The 16283-nt window shown below is 36.5% G+C and overlaps 1 protein-coding gene across 6 annotated transcripts in view; it reads right to left on the minus strand.

Annotated features, from left to right (window-relative positions):
* The window catches only part of slc16a1a (solute carrier family 16 member 1a), a 34843-nt gene extending 19901 nt beyond the window's left edge, over nt 1–14942 (minus strand). For 2 of the 6 annotated variants that reach the window (XM_079627398.1, XM_079627396.1), the window contains exons 1-4: nt 14677–14828; nt 12288–12363; nt 9997–10079; nt 9771–9874 (exon numbers count right to left, since the gene is read on the minus strand). The gene's annotated coding sequence lies outside the window, so the exon portion shown is untranslated. The other 4 variants (XM_079627397.1, XM_079627399.1, XM_079627400.1 and 1 more) reach the window with 4 other exon arrangements.
* Nucleotides 14943–16283: the final 1341 nt, after the last annotated feature.

Consider the following 16283-nt stretch of genomic DNA (forward strand, 5'->3'; position numbering starts at 1 on the left):
GTAGGCTATAAAATAATCTTTTAGATTTTTGTTATCTTGTTTTTCACGAATGTATTTTACAACAATACAAAGAGCAATGTGTAACGTTTTACCAAATTTAGTGTTACACTTATTCTAATATTTGTTCCTCACTAAATGTTTTTTCATGGTCAGATTTAATACAATTAGTGTGCGCTTGTGATTTTTCTAGACTAAATTGTATGCTTAATTATCCACTAGTTTATAATAGCATTTATGGTATTATTATTATTATTTTTTGTAATGAAGTTGTCTGTATTAAGTAGATTGTGTTTAACACACAAAATAGTGATTATCAGTTAAACACACATAGTTATAGAAATTCTACTTGATTTTTAAAAAAATTGCCCTGGTATCGGTCGATACTCAGAATGTTTGGTATCGGATCGGAACGGTTCTGAAAAAATGGTATCGGTGCATCCCTATCAAGGAGCGACCTGTTTGTGCACTTTCTGAAGATTTTTTTGCACTGTGAATTTGCACTGTCAGTTCTGTTTTTGAATAAAGGGTTGGAAATGAATGCTTTTTTTTATTTAATTTTTATCCGATTAATCGATTAATCGAAAAAATAATCGACAGATTAATCGATTATTAAAATAATCGTTAGTTGCAGCCCTAGTTTTTGGAGAGACTTAAAAATAAATAAATTAGGAACCTTTAAAATAACAGACTTTTACGAAGCAGCGTGGTTAACTTTATTGTTTCCATTTTTGACCCTTATTACTCAAGATGTAGACACCATCAAAGAAATTGTTTGAGATTATATAAATCAAGACAAAACCCCCACAAAATTTCACTGCTTAAAGGAACCGTATGTACGAAATTTATTTCAAATAATCATAAAATGGCCCTGATATGTCAGTAGACATTAAGAAATCATGTTCATTTCAAAAACTTATATCACTGACAACAGTAGTCCGGCCAGGATATTGTCATTTAAAAGTGAAGTTGCAGCCCTCAACTGATGTTGATGTTGTTATGTTGTGTTTTGGCCTGATGCGCTACCCTCCACCTATCTACCAATCACGAAGTCAGTAGTGTTTCGGTATCCGGGTTGCCAGCTCTGCTCTAGTCTTGCCATTGGAAGCTCCTTGTAGCCGCCGACGTTCCTGCTGGATCCTGCAGCCTATCTGGCAACCTCGAGTCAGGGGGGAGTCACTGCTCTACAGTAATTTGAAAGTGATTGCAGTACCAGTTTTGGTCACAAGCTTACATACGGTTCCTTTAATTAATACTGCTGTTTATTTAGCTCTGCACATTTGCGTGAATCCACACGTGGCAACACTTACAACTCGTATTGACGAAACACAGTCACTGGCACCAGCTTCGTCTGATGTTAAATATTCTTTAACACACAAAAGGCCCATGGCCCCTTGAACAGACACTGAAATTGATGCTCTTAAACTTCTATATAGTGCCCTCATTGTGTCAACACAGCAGCGAGTACATTCCCCTGCGTTATGTTGGATGAGGCTTGTCTCTGTGTAGTTCTAAAACCTGCGCTCAGCAGATAGTCTGAACAATTCTAGGATCCATTTAAGTCCCCATATGGCTGGGAGCTGCAGCGCTCCAGTGAGTTTACGTCAGAACCGTTTCTTTTCCCCCTTCTTTTTGCTAATGTGTAACCTCTGCAATATCTGTGGCTAGGTATGATTTGTATTTCTGTCCTTGTTGTAAAGACAAGCCAGATGGCCAGCCTGCTGAGTGGGTACAATCTGTGAGACAAGTGATGCGTCACCACAGTGAGGCCTCTGGTGGTGGTCCTGTAGACGAACTTTGAATTTTTATAAACCAGCTTTGTCAATATACGTCATTTTTTTCTGATATATATCTAGAATAGAGATTCTTCTCAACTGGTCTTGCTTCAGATTTTTCATTGGGCTTCAAGTAGTCTCAGCCTCAGACATCACGCCCATGAACCGCTGGCTGAACGTCTGATGCATATGGCACACTTAACCGGAAACACTTCAGGTTTTTCGAAGTAGGCATCTGATTGGTTGAGTTCTACAGGATGTCCGGGAGACGTGTGTACCGTACTCTTAAACTGTCTGTCTGGAAACAAAGATGCCGTGACGGCAAACCCCATCATGGAAGAAAAACGCAGTCGTGTTTACAACTTTCTAATACATCTAAGAGTTTTACACACCGGGACATTGACGTTACATTTTCACGCCCGTAATCATGACGCGGAACAAAGCGAACTGTAATTGGTTGCTGTACATGTCAGTCAGACGGCCTCTGGGCGGTCCTTGGCCAATGAAAGCTGCTATGGACTCCAGACCTTCTGCCGTCAGTCTGGCTACACGACACTAGGCTTCAAGTGGCAATCCAAAACTGTTCCAAAATTAAACAAAAGAGTGCTTAAAATCAAACACCGAAAAGTGTTAATATTATCACAGAAGCACAATGATATGAAAAATTATTCATATGCATTACTATTCAAAAGTTTGAGGTTGTAAGATTTTTAATGTGTTTAAAAAAAGAGGTCTTATGCTCACCAAGGCTGTTTTATTTGATCAAAATACAATAAAATCAGTAATATTATTTTTTTTGTCTTTTGTAACGTCTTTAATGTCACTTTTGATCAATGAGCAACTGTGCTGAGAAAAAGAATATATATATTTTTTTCCCAAAAAATTCTGGTTACATATCAAAATATACCAGAATGGTGAATGGGATTTTTCTAAGTAGGATGTGTTCCTAGATCCACACTCTTAATGTGTTTGTAAGGTTAGGTTTAGGGTTGATTAAGAGTTACATCTGAAGTCAAAACACTCTTGTTGTTTGTTGATAATTGTTCTAAACTATTTAGAATGACATTAGAGCGCCACCTTGTGGAAATGGCTGTACTGGTTCCATAATTTGATATAGATGCCTGCTATTGATTTCATCAAATATCGTTTCAATTAACCTAATATAGAGTAATCAAATCCTTACCCCAAACATAGGGAGATGACAATAGATTTCACAGTTTGTACTCAAAATATGCCTTGGAGAGACTATGGATTAAAACTCACTCTTGCATCGTGCTTGTCTATTAAACCGCATGAAACTGTATCACACCCCGTGGGTCTGCTTGAAAGAGCAGGACTGCATTACAAACCTTGCAGGTCATTTAAAGATTAATGCTGAATGCCACAATTGAACTGATGTTGGCTTTCCATGTAGACATCAAAACTGGTGTAAACAAGCAGACATTAATTTTTAACAAAGACAACGAGAAAGGAGTGATGAGAAAACTGCTTAACCATAAAACTTCGTAAACAATGGGCAGCTGAATGGCTGCAGTGTCATAAAAGGAAGCACCCTGGAGCTTTCTTGAATTTAAAAATAAATAAAATAAAATGAAACGCATCAAATTGAGACCACTTAAATAATAATAATAAAAACTTTTGTTTTACAAAACAAAGATTTTAGGATCTTAAAGGAGAACTCCGGTCAATTTTAACATTGAGCTCAATTTTTAGTAAATTTGGAGTGCTGTCAATACAGAGAACAACGACAAAAATCGGTGTTGCCTACACCGTGTTATCCTATTTTTAAAATTAGCACCCTATTGACTTGAACGGGGCAAGTTTTAAACCTGCTTTTAGCCTCTTATCATCCTTGATGTGTCATTACAAGTGCCCAGCCATGTTGAGTGATTCCTTCAGAGTGAACACGAGTGAATCTGACTGCAGTAGATGTGAAAGATATTCATAAAAATTATGTTAATTCAACAAGCGCACAAACCTGTATTTTAGTTCCTGTTTTCGGTCGAAGTCCAAAGTAGTCGATTGTCGAGTTCACGCGGTGATCATAGGTAACTAAACCTATGCGCGTGAACTCGACAATCGACTACTTTGGACTTCGACCGAAAACAGGAACTAAAATACAGGTCTGTGCGCTTGTTGAATTAACATAATTTTTATTGACCGGAGTTCTCCTTTAAATTTGGATCTGAATTCTTGACCTGCAGGGACCCTGCATAAGTAAAGCCACGGTCACACTAGACTTTGAAATGTCTTCGGACACTGCAACGTGGTATGATGTCACGCTCTGCAGTGTCTTTTTCAAAAAATATAAATATGAATTCAACATAATTAATAGTAATACATTTAATATGTAAAAAAATATACAATCTACTCGACTTTACTGCAAAAATATATGGTTCTTTTAATTCAGCCAAGAGATCACAGCATGACGTATTGATCTTCTATTCGTGATGCTACATTTTTTACCTGGTAATAAATAAAACGGGTGAAAAATCCCATAGAAAGATTGACCTATATAATATAGAGGCATTGCAACCATATTAAAAACTCCTCACATTAGAAACCACATTGGCAGCCTTCCACAACACTCATTTTGCATGGGTAAGCAACAGGCAAATGTTCTTAAAAAATGTAAAAATATAGTTAATAGATGCTGCTGTTGAGGAAAGATGCTGCACCCCCCACCCAAACTTGATTCCTAACCTCAAGTTTCCTCGGCATCTGCAACATACTTATTCATGTATTCAGGCATTCTAATATACCCCTGCCTTGGCACGGCAATTACCAGTCCATCTTTTCCACCCCGCTCTCCACTGCCCCTGTCCCTCAGTTAGGGGATAAGTATTCACCCCAGGGTCTGGGCATTTAAAAATACTCCGGAGAACTCATTTAACCACTGTACTGCTCCTCTCTATTGGGACAGATTCTGTGCCGTGGCCACAAACCCTGACTAATTCCTAAATATTGGAAATTTGTAATTCCTGAATGAATTTCTTCATGACCGGCATTTAAGTTTAGGCCAATGTCTAAAGGATCAGGTTTAAATAGGGTGACGCACACAGTTTTGACATGATTCTGAGCTGCTGTGACCCAAGACAAGCATGTATTAGAACTCTATTAGGTGGTATTTAGCGGCGTATTGATGTTAATCACAAGGAAAGAGCTTTTTTTTAATGCACTCTCATTAAGCAAAATTTCTCCAGCAGCTTTTAAACAAAACATGACATTGTAAAAAATGGTGTTCGTAGAATTAAGTCAATAATATGCATGGCTTTTAAGAGCTGAATTAATGGAAGCAAATGTATTGAGTGATTATAACATGTCAGAATGCCATGACTTACAATCTGCAATTACCCAATTAGATTCCAAAACTCAAATTGTTCTCTTAATTTACATGGTTCAAAATTATTCAATATGTTCATATCTTATTTTAGGATGTACACGTCATGGGCATATCTATTTCTATGTCATTTATTTCTATGATTGCAAAGCTGAATTTTCAGCATCATTACTCCAGTCTTCAGTGTCACATGGTCCTTCAGAAATCATAGTAAAATGCTGATTTTGTGTTCAATCATTAATAATGATTCTTATTTTTAGCAATGTTGAAAACCATTTTTGCTGCTTGATATTTTTGTGGCAACCGTGATACATTTTCAAAAGAATAGCATTTATTTTACATCTTTTGTAACATTATAAATGTCTTTACTGTCACTTTTGATCAACTTAATGTGTCCTTGCTGAATAAAAGTATATATATTATATATATAAGATTAAGCCAGGATTAGACCTAAGTTCAATTAAAACATTTAAGTAGCTTTTATAAACGTGCCCTAGAAAAAAAACGTACTGGTGTGCATCTTAAGACAAAAAAAATGTCACTGAGATATTTTAAAGATATGTCAGTGCAAGTTACTTTCAGTTAAAGATTCAGCTCAAACATGCATTTTAGTCTGGGACTAGGCTTAAGCCTTGTCTGTGAAACCGAGGATAGTGTCTAATGGTTTTCACAAAGAAAGAAAAAAAAATTCTTCAACACTAAATCAGCATATTAGAATAATTTCTAAAAGATCATGTGACATTGAAGACTGGAGTAATGATGCTGAAAATTCAGCTTTGCCATCACAGGAATATTATAAATTATATTAAAACAGAAAAGATGAGAATGTCACAACGTTTAGATGGTGCAGTACTGTATAAAAGTTTCTACAGCAACGTTTCCCTTCTGAGACTGCCCTGGCATTTGAGTCGTGTGACTTTTAAGGTGTGCAAATGTTCTGTAGGTTTCAGAGAGATTTTTTTTTTCATTAAGTACCACACAAGTGCAGGTTTTTGCAGGTACTCAAATCAAACATCTCCCATATGATTACTGATTGATTGCCATGTCTGTCTCAAGGGTCCCTACTGAAGCTTTTAACATTAGGAGTCTCATTTCTGTTCATCTGAATCCCAAAAAGGCAGTGTTTTGCATTTTTAATGACTTTTAAAAAAAAAAAACTGTTCCTTAAAATATTCCCTTTCCCTATATGGAATGATTATATTCTTGTTTTAATCTAAAAAAAAAAAAAAAAAAAAATTACACGTTTTTTCCCGTTCGTAATTTAAGAATTCATGCATCAGAGGGTTACATTAATGGAAACCATCCATTTACACCTGATACATATGACTAGTAAGGAGGCAAATGCTATATGATTTGATTTACAGCTAAAAGCCTTAAATCACATCATCTCAGAATATGTGCACCAAGCAATATCCGAGGCTCACGTGTCTCATATTTTGTATTCCTTCTATTTTCCGCATGACGAGGCCTGGAAAATTGACTCAGCGATGTTTCCATGCAAAGTGGGTTTACTTTTACATTAACATAAATAGGAATGTCTCGGGTCATCAAAGCGGGACGCAGGTGTAGCCTCATTGTTAACATTGCAGCGATTGTCAACCCTCACCAAAGACACAAAAGCATCTCAGATGCAAATGAACGGCGCGCTGCCATTCACCTCACCGCTTGCTTCCCTCTGTCACACGCATGCAAACACACCGTGTGATTTGCGACGACGTTTATGCTAATATGAGCTTATTGTGCAGCAGTCGGCCTGCGTTTGTTGAGCATGTGATGTATCATGGTGTCAAAACTGTTGGAACCGCTGTCAAAACATGTAACGTGACCCTGAGGCACTCAAAATGAACACAGAAGCAAGAGTTTCCACCAAAATACAGTAGTTCGTAATGTAACTTACAATTTTTATCTGGAAGCAGATGACAAGCCTTATTGGAAAGGTTAATAAGTCATTGTGTCACACTAGTCTCATTACGTTATTGCAGTAGCCTATTCGTCTTGTTCCTAGACTGATTGTATCGTACGTTGTGATTTTCTTTCAAGCTATATATAGGCTATATATATATATATATATATATATATATATACACACACATAAATATCTACAGTATATTTATATACCGGTACTGTATAAATAATAATATATATATATATTTAAACTCAAATCATTATTCAATGTCCAAGCATTTATTTTGCGATTATCCTTGGAGTAAAATAACATAGTCAGTTGATCAGTATTGCAAAATCACTTACATAACAGTAGTGGCAGTAAATTTAGTAACTATCGTATTTTGGTGGAAATAACGTGCACTTGCATAATATAAGAAATAATTAATGCATCATAAATTAATCTAATCCATTTATTTAGACCTGAACCTGATACATATTTTTAGACCTCAATAGAGTGCAACTTTGAGGTTCCGGAAATAAAAACTATAATGACGTAATTAATGATAATTTATAAACAGCCTTACTGTGAGCTATGAGGTTGTTAATCGAAAGTATTTGCGTCCGTTGAAGCCGGTAGCCTGCATTGTTTCAACTAAGTTTTAAAACATGTTTAACATCGGAATTCTTGGTTAAATAAGTATATTACCCATGATGCTGTACAGAAAATTCCACCAATCAGGGCATAAAAATAAGCAAAACACACCAAAATATCTCTTTAGCTCCGCCCACTACCATTAAGCAACGCAAATTATGTAATCGTGTCGGTCTCCTTTCGCTCTCAACATACTTGAATATGCATCGTTTGCAATCAACACTAAAGCCGTTAAGCACACAGTCTTGAACCTTTGTTAGTTTGTAATGTTATGATTTACTTTATAGCTGGTTGGCTTGGTAACAAAGACTTTTCGGAAATCCCTATGGGAAAAAAATACTCCCAGGACCAACACGGGTGAAAAGTGTACGGGCACAGTTGCACTCAATATACTTTCTCATAAATTTACTATCAACATTTCTAAGTGCAGATATTTTGCATTTGCAACACAGATGATTTATTTGTGTCTGGTATCTTATGACAGTATATACCATATAATAAATCAGAAGTCTAGATATTATTTGAACAGATAACGCCTAAAGAAATGAATTAATCTTCTCAAGACTCCTAATCTCCACCATTCCCAATTTACCTGTGTCTCTTTTCACCTTCTCATAAAAGAATATAAAGCAGTTCACCCTGGGGACAAAGGGCTACACTCGCAACCAAACAAAATGAAGAGCGCAGAGCAATAATCATTTGCATTTCCAACATCTGCTTTCTTGACTGAGACCAATAATTTGTTATTTTGCTGCCTGGAGCAGCGTCTTCATATTCAGGTCCCCTATCGAGGTGTTTTGTCACAAGAGTGCATTTTTATGACACCGGAAAAACTCCTGTTGGGTGATTTATTTAATCTACTTTCTTTCTTTGTACATTTATATATTTATTTTATTAGTGGTTAGGGGCTGGCTGGGTAATTTACCCTACACATTTCAGATTACATTAGACACTGCTCTAGATGGCCGGTCAAACCGAAAGCCATGTAAAATTCAATGTGCATGATACATGGGGCGATTTTCTAGCCTCGGGATTTTTAAAGTACAAAAAAAAAAAGCTCTAGCTACAGCAACAACAACAACAACAACAGATCCTTCCTAGTTGTAAAGAGCCATCAGGACTAAGTCCCTGGGGCGGATTTGTGACAGGGTTTTTTTTCCGGGAAGGTCAAATGCCCCAGGAGCTCTAATAGTAATGCCACTTTGAGTGGGGTCGCAGGGGCACAAGTCTACTGCAGGTTGGTGTGAGGGAAGAGTGAGCAAGTTCTCACTTTCATGCTCCTTCACTTCATTTTCCATTTTACTAATACTGCCATATATCTCCCCGTAGGGAGGGAGGTGGTTTAAACCCCTGGGAAGAAAGCAATGATCTAATATACTGTGCCGCTTTTTAGAAAGACAAGATGTCATGTTAGAGAAGTGGTTCTTAACTGTTGGGTTGCGACCCAAAAATTGATCTCAGGTCTGATCTGATTGCAGCAGCAAAAAAACAAAACAATACTAATTACAAATGAAAAATATGTATATAATAAATACAATAAGCAAAATAAATGGGCTAATTACATTTTTTTCAGAGAGAGAAGAAAACAATTTAGTTTGTTCAGCATCAATGGCAGAACATTAAATCAAACTCTAGCATATTTTGGTGTAAAAAAAATATATGAACCATACTATAAGAAATACAGGCACAGCAAGAATAAACATGGTTTGTGATAAAAATTAAAGAGAAATTTAAAGGGGACCTATTATACCCCTTTTTACAAGATGTATTATAAGTCTCAGGTGTCCCCAGAATGTGTCTGTGAAGAAATACCCCACAGATAATGTATTATATGTTGTAAATGCCAATTTTTAGTGGAAGGGAAAACACCCATTTTGTTAAACACTACATTGCAACTGTCTTCCATATCTTCTCTTCTGCCATTCTTCCAGGACTGTATGACCAGCCACTTCATAAACACATGGTATAGTGCATAATGGACATAATGGAAGTGTGCACCATTCAGTCAAGAGAAATTGTTTGTCCTAGAGTCTTTACTTTTTATATATTTTTTTTTTTACTTGGCCTGTATCAGATATAAGGAGGCAGGTGTTGAATGGGAAGCAGAGGCTTTACTTACACCAGGGCATGTTGATCGTAAAGCTCTAAACAGTCTGATATATGACCAAGATTTTGATGCATCAACAGCAGATCATCTGTTCTTTTTCCTCAGTGTCATCTGCACTGCAAACAAATTATATTTCTTAATTAATATTTTGCCTTGTTTTTTAGTAAAAAATTACCCCAAAATCTTTAAACATCAAAATTTTCCTGAGAAGCAAAACTGCAATAAAACTTATTTTCACACAATATTTCAAATGTCAATAGGTTTTCTTTCTTCTGTTGACCACAAAAGGAGATGTTAACAACATGTTGATCCTGTCAAGCTCTAAAATGACAAAAAAAACACCATAAAAGTTCATTCTACTATATTCAAAGTCTTCTGAATATATACAAATTTGGAGCCATCAATCAGTTATGACTTATGAGACACAAAAACAATGACATTTGACATTATTGATGTCAAACCTAGCATGGCATATATTGAAGCGCCACGTTTGAATAGAAGTGTATGTGAAGGAGATTTTTAGACTTACAGCAGAGAAGATTTGCTTTAAATAATTACTTTAAAGTCTTTTAATTACACAAAGTTTTTGTATGACTTCAGAAGACCTGGAATATAACACACAATAGCTCCAAATGTGCCCGTAAGCCCTTAAAAGTAAAACAAAAAAACAAACAAAAAAAACATAATAAATGTGGTTCATTATGGTGCTTTTTTATAATTTTTGGAGCTATTGTTAGAATATTTGTCTTGTTGTGAGCATGTTCCTCATTAAATTTTCTTAAGTTTCTAACAGCTGTTTTTTCCAGTGTGAAGTTGATATGGCAAAACTCTCCCGTTTAAAAGTTATAAAAAATTGCAACATTGATGGATTTTGCACATTTCCATTACAAATTTGAATAGTTTTTGTCCTTTTTCTTCACTGTCACCGCAATGTGACAATATACAAAAAAATACATTTTTGAACCTTCAGGTCCACGTACTAAAAATAAGTTTATTTAAGTGTGCTATACTTTAAACAAAAAATAAGTATACTTTCAGTCTTAAAGGACAAGTTCGGTATTTTACACTTAAAGCCCTGTTTACAGATCGTATCTGATGAAATAGAACGGTTAAGATTAAACTTTGGACAGATGCTGCTGTCGCGAGAATTTTAGGTTTATATCGCTTTCCCCCCTCACCCCCACAATGGTTGTCTATTGGAAGATTCCTTCCTAAAACACATTAAACTTTCGTTTACAAAGACGTAAAACTCACCGAGTGGTCAGGGGTGTTCACTGATACGGTTCCAAAAAAAATCGCTGAAAAAGATGCATTCCAACAGGTTTTATCGTAGTTTTTGTCCAACTCCATGACTTGTATTGAATGTGCTGTGTGAGGTGCGGTATTACTCCGCCGCTGGAGTGTCTATTAATCGAGCTCTCAACGGAAGAATCACGGGTGTGACGCGTTTGGCAAAATAGGTCCACAAAAGCTAAATAAACCTAAAATTCTCGCGACAGCAGCATGTGTCCAAATTTTAATCTTAACCGTTCTATTTCATCAGATACGGTCTGTAAACAGGGCTTTAAGTGTAAAATACCGAACTTGTCCTTTAACACTGACAGAAACTTAATCTTTTGATTGAGATACTTAAAAGTATGATTAAGTATTCTATTATACAAACATACTTGAAAAAAGTACAGGTAAAGGTATATTTCAAGTACCGGTACAAAAAATAATACCAAAATAGGAACATAGTAGTATACTTGGAGTGCAAAAATAATATATAGTAAACTAAGTATGATGTTAAGTTCACTTGAAGAAAACCACTAAAATAGTAGTTTACAAAGAGAAGATTTCAAAGTGTACTTTCATAAACTAAAACAAAGTGCTACAAGTATTTAACTAGAAAACTATCAGTATACATATGTTCACTTGTAGTACAAATAAAAAACGTAGTTGTAAATGTTGCATTTATACTTTTAAGTACAAGTATACTTTTATACACTAAAAAGTGGGCCAATTTAGTCCCAAGTAGTATAGAAATAGTACATTTACATGTATACTACTAGTACAATGATATTAGTATACTTACTACTTAAAAGTATACTTAAACTTAAGCATACTTTATAAAATTAACTTTAAGTATACTTATTTTTTGTAAGGGTTGGCAAAGCACATGGATGAAAATACCAGTGCCACTACAGAAAAGTATTCCAGTAGCTCTACTTAACCAACCAATCCGTTCACCTACAAAATAATCAGCATGCAGGGAGAATACTGGTGATATTGGCAAAGAAGCAAAATATATAAAACATTTATAAAACAATCCATTATAACAATGACCTGACATGAGAATTGTCTCAATTTCGAACTGGACTAAGGTGCTTCGAGCCAAGAGAGACCTGACATTACCTGATATCATTTCTGCTTATTCTGTTCAACACATCTATGCCATATAGTAACAGGTCTTAACAATTAAAAAGGGGGCCAGCGCTGATGGGCCCGCTGTGAATGAATGCATTCAGAGGACTAGAAAGGAAAGCTTACCTGGTGGTAAACAACATGTAAATTGCAGGGTACGGCAATGGGTCCATCTTTGATAAGTGCAGTGCACACTTGCAGCCTGAACAGGAAGAGAGTGGTTAGTCTTTAAGTAAAGCCACCTTCTTTTCTTCATTCTGCTTTAAAAGCTATTCCATGTTATCAGATTTTGGCCACCCGTGTAAGGCACGACATTTCTCCCAGATTACAGCATCTTTTATTTAAATGTCAGGGTCCTCCGAGGCTCTCTGGTGGTGTACGGTCTACCACAGATGTTCAAAGCTGTTCTGAGGTCAGTAGTGGATGTGCGGGGAGACAAGGGACTGAGACTCAATCTGTACCTGCAGCTAGAAAGGTCACGGGGGGAAACTCATTCGAAAACCACAGTATTTAATATATCCACAAGAGAATAACAAAAAGTACTGTGCAGGTAGTACAATGTACTTTGATTTAAACCATGGTACTGAATTATTATTACCATATTCAAGTCAACTACTGGATTTAACAAAGTTTACCAGGTTGACCACCGTTTAAAAGTTTGGGGACAGTACAATAAAAAAAAAAAAGAATTATTAATACTTTTGAGCACGTATGCATTAAAAGGACCAAAGGTGACAGTGGAGGCATTACTAATATTTCTATTTGAAACAAATACCGTTCATTTGAACTTTCTATCCATCAAAGAATTCTGAAAAACAAATGAGCATAATTAGAATGATTTCTGAAGGATCATGTGACACTGAAGACTGGAGTAATGACTCCAAAAACAAGAATTCATGAATTTTGTTTATGAGAGATAGTTGCAAGTAAACAAGATGTTTGCCAAACTATCACTTCTTATGCACGATCTATTGCCCGCCCCTTAAAGTCACTTACTTAATTCAAATGAAATCGTACTGGCCCATTTAAAGCACTGTTTCCAAGCTCTAGTAAGATTCATCAATTAATGATACACTCAGCATTGGATTCATCCACTGAGAACACTGATTTACTCCTTGGAGTCAACAATGAGCCACAAGACACCCGAGTCACTATGGTTATCACCATCATTGCTGTAATCCCTTCCTGTGATTTCAGCGTAACTCAAATAAAGGTGGAATAAAGGCTTGCACTTGCCTTTGGGTGAAGGGTGTCCAGAAACTTTGTCACATTAATTGATGGCTTCATTAGATCGCAATCAGAGCACTTCAGTTTGCCTCCAGGGCCCGGCTAACCCATTCCTATGCATTTGAGAATAAAGCTGGGAAAATAGGGTTTTACTGCAGTGGATATTGCGCCTGTCACACCGGGAGAACCAAGAGAAAGCCTCTGTCTGCTACGAGCATAATGTAGATAAAGTAGAAGCAAGGTCGAGTTACATGGAGACTGATTGTGGTGCGATAGGATTGCGGCGAAAAAATTCAATGACAAAGTTGTTTAGTCAGATATGGACTTTTTAGACATGGCAAGACAATTTGGGAGGAATACATTTATATCTGGAGACCTTATTGTTTTGTGACTACAAGGCCTGCATAATTATTTTAGGTCAGATTTTGCTTGGAAAAATCTAAGGATTTGCTGAAGGGAAAAAAAAAATCTGGTAAGGCATCAATTGCACAGCTTGTCTTTTGATAGAAGAATTATAGACAATAGCAGAGTTGTCGTGTGTGTGTGAAAGCAACAAGAGATACCAGTCAAACTGCAGCAAAGTAACTACAATAACTGCTGCAGACCTATTACTGAATTACAGCCACAGTGAGTGGTTTTGAAAGCGGACTATTTCATCTAATGTAGGTGAGCCGAAAGACATTTTATGAAAACAATTGATCGTTGCAATTATGTCATCTTTTCAGTAATAGTGGACACCCGTTTTGTGGTGGTAGCTTAGTGGTTGTCTAGAAATTCCTGGTCAACGTGTCAAATCAAGTGCTCGGTGTAAGATTCTGGTGTGTTCAACGAAATACTTAACTGGCTAAACCAATAACATAATATCTTAAGATCTTAACCCAGCTGCATTAACATAACCATTATGATAAGACTGTGTATGAAGAATTAGTTTGGCCAACTCATTTAACTTAGATGCTAACTTCTGCAATACAACAGAGGCCATACCTAATCTAAGCAGGCCCTATGTGTCTAGATTCATTCGTAATATTAAATAATATGACTTAAACTCCAATTTAGATGTTACCATATAAAGCACAATTTTATATTATATGCCAGTTTTACAGCGTACATATTTATATATTTCCACGCTAGAAAAGCGTACATTCTTCTATCCACGATTCACGATCACGACTAACGTTAGCATGGTCGAGTCAGCTGATGATCACAGCATGGTTGACATCAGCAGATATCGCTTTTTATATAACGTTAACAGTTCAACAAACAAGATAATATTAAATCAGAAACTTACATTTTAGACACAATTGGCCAGTTGCTATTTTTACTCATTCAAACTAAAAGCGCCTGCCAGCCGAAGTCAAAGAAGGAACACATGTTGACTGTCTCCGTCCGACCAACAACACGCAGTAGGCCTGGTGGTGTTTGGTTCCTGAATGAATCATAGAGTTTGGTCGAATCAGTTGAATGAATAAAGAAAGGTTTCGTTCCTGGGTTTCAAATGAATCAGTGATGTAATTCAATACCTCGATCGCATGTTTTGTTCACAATCACAGTCCCTTGTCGCCATCTACTGGTGTCTTTAAAAGGGTCGCTAAAAATCCCCACCATAGAACAACCAAATACAGCCTACTTTGTATGAACATTTTTTATTAATTTGTAGTAAAATTCTTCCTCAGCAAGTTGTCAAATTAGGTGCTTTTACCATTTCTGTACATTTAATTTACAATGGCATGAGAAATGCACTAGCTATATCTGATGACTCAAGAATGAAAGGTAGCCCTATATTACACTGGTAGTTTAGCTAGTGCCACTGGGTTATAAAATTACTATTTGACAGATATTGAAGTTGTCAGTTATTCTCTATCCAGTGTCTATATGAACAAGGAAATATTTAATCCTGTGCGATCTTTGACAGGAATTGTCTCCAAAGGCATCTTAGAAGTCAAGGATTTGTAGTAAGTTTGATCCTTATCACTGAGATCTGTGACAGATCTTCGATCCTTAGAATGAGAGGTCAGTAACACCTGCATGCATTTTTTTTCCTTTTTTTGTGTGTGTGATAACAACCTTTGAGTTTCTCTGAGTGTCTGCACAGAACTGGGTAAACACAGCATGCGGCTGATTGCTGAGTGTGTGGTTACTAATCTGCAGATGTGATGTGCTACGAGGGATAATTCGGGGTTGGTTGTTACTTTGTTGGGGCTTTAAGAAGGAAAGGAAAAACTCAAGCTGAGATGATCGCACAGGGAGCCAGGGAGAGGACAACAACAGATGGATTATACCTTGTGATTGTTATAGAAACAGCCCAAATCTTTTTTGCATATGAGATAGAAAGGTTGCAAGGGTTGTTTGAGAGAGTTTTATCTTCTCTCTAAATCCGTTTTTTAAAAACTTCCAAGAATATTAACAGTCTTTTTCAAAGTTATTATTTGACTTCTGTGCAAAAAAATCTATGTGCTTTGGTTTAGCAATATACAAATGGCTTCTAAAAAAGAAAAAGAAAAAGAAAGAAAGGGATGGGGGGACGGGGTTTAAGATTTCTGCAAGCAAAAGGGGATTAAGGCTGATTCGATGCCAAACAGTTCTTGGCAGATGGGCTCTGGTTCTTTTAGCATGCCAAAAAGAGTCAATAAGTCATCAGTGCATTCAATCCTGGAGATAATACATTTAGGAGAGGGGATTAACGGACACAATAAAAACAGGCCTTTTCATCCTCTTTGCACGATGAGGACATATTCAAGGAGATATTTGTTCCTCGTCACTCTGACGCAATTCCCTACTGTCTTTCAGTGCAATTGGACTGTTCCAGCTCCAGTCCTTTTACACTGAACAGGTTCCAGTCGTACAGTGTGCCAAGGGCAAATGAGCAATGGACCGAGAAGCATGCTGGAGACCAGA

Source organism: Phoxinus phoxinus (assembly GCF_949152265.1).
Source record: "Phoxinus phoxinus genome assembly, chromosome: 11".
NCBI classification, from domain to species: domain Eukaryota; kingdom Metazoa; phylum Chordata; class Actinopteri; order Cypriniformes; family Leuciscidae; genus Phoxinus; species Phoxinus phoxinus.